Consider the following 1023-nt stretch of genomic DNA (forward strand, 5'->3'; position numbering starts at 1 on the left):
AGAATCAGGACAGACAGGGGAAAGCAACAGGTTGGTCTAATATTAGGTGGAAGTGAGGGAACAGCCACTTAATCCCAATCGATAATGTTTAAACATTATTTTTAAAAACTGTATTAAGATCTTTAATTTTTACAACTAATTTATAATGCTTTTTGACCATATGACTTAGTGGAGAATGCCACAGACAAGGGGTGAAGGAGAGACATGAGGTCGGTGATAGAAGAGACAAGTGACGACATCAGGTAGGAATAAATACATTAGGGAGGCAGCAAAAACATAGGTGTTTTTCCCAAAAATACTGTTTTCGTTTACTGTCTAATGGAGGGAAAGTTGAACGACATTGGTTACTGTACGGGGGGGGTGCACCGATTTTGTGTTTTGGCATCCACCTCAAAAATATATAGTTGCGCCCCTGCCTGCTACCACAGTTCTTGGACACACGCATGAACTGAGGGGCAGAGCTCTCCACTGACCATTACCTGGTGATGAGCTGGCTCCAAAGGAGCGAGAGGATGCTGCTCAGACTTGGTAGGCTCAACGATATTGTTAAGGTTTGTTTAGAACGTTTGGCCCATGAGTCCCCCATGAGATGGATCTTTAACTCCCACCTCAGAGAGAGCTTTAAAAGCATTCTAAGCAAGGTGGGGGATAATGAGTCTGGGTGGTTCGTGTTCCGTGCCTCTATTGTTGAGGTTCCTAGTCGGAGCTGAGGCCGCAAGGTTGTCGATACATGCTATGGCCAAGGCAAATCTCTCGATTTACAGCTCAATCTACTTTCCTACCTTCATCTATGGTCACAAGCTTTGGGTCATGACCGAGAGAACGAGATCCCAGATACAAGCGGCCAAAATGAGTTTTCTCCGTAGTGTATCTTGGCTCTTCCTTGAGGAGCTCAGTCATCCGCCCCAATGGGAGGAGACCTAGAGGGAGACAGAGGACTCGCTGGAAGGACTACACTCACCGGCCACTTTATTAGGTACCACATGCTAGTAACGGGTTGGACCCCCTTTTGCCTTCAGAACT

The sequence above is a fragment of the Cyprinodon variegatus genome, unplaced genomic scaffold, assembly GCF_000732505.1.
Source record: "Cyprinodon variegatus isolate N-32 unplaced genomic scaffold, C_variegatus-1.0 Scaffold201, whole genome shotgun sequence".
Classification (NCBI taxonomy): Eukaryota; Metazoa; Chordata; class Actinopteri; order Cyprinodontiformes; family Cyprinodontidae; genus Cyprinodon; species Cyprinodon variegatus.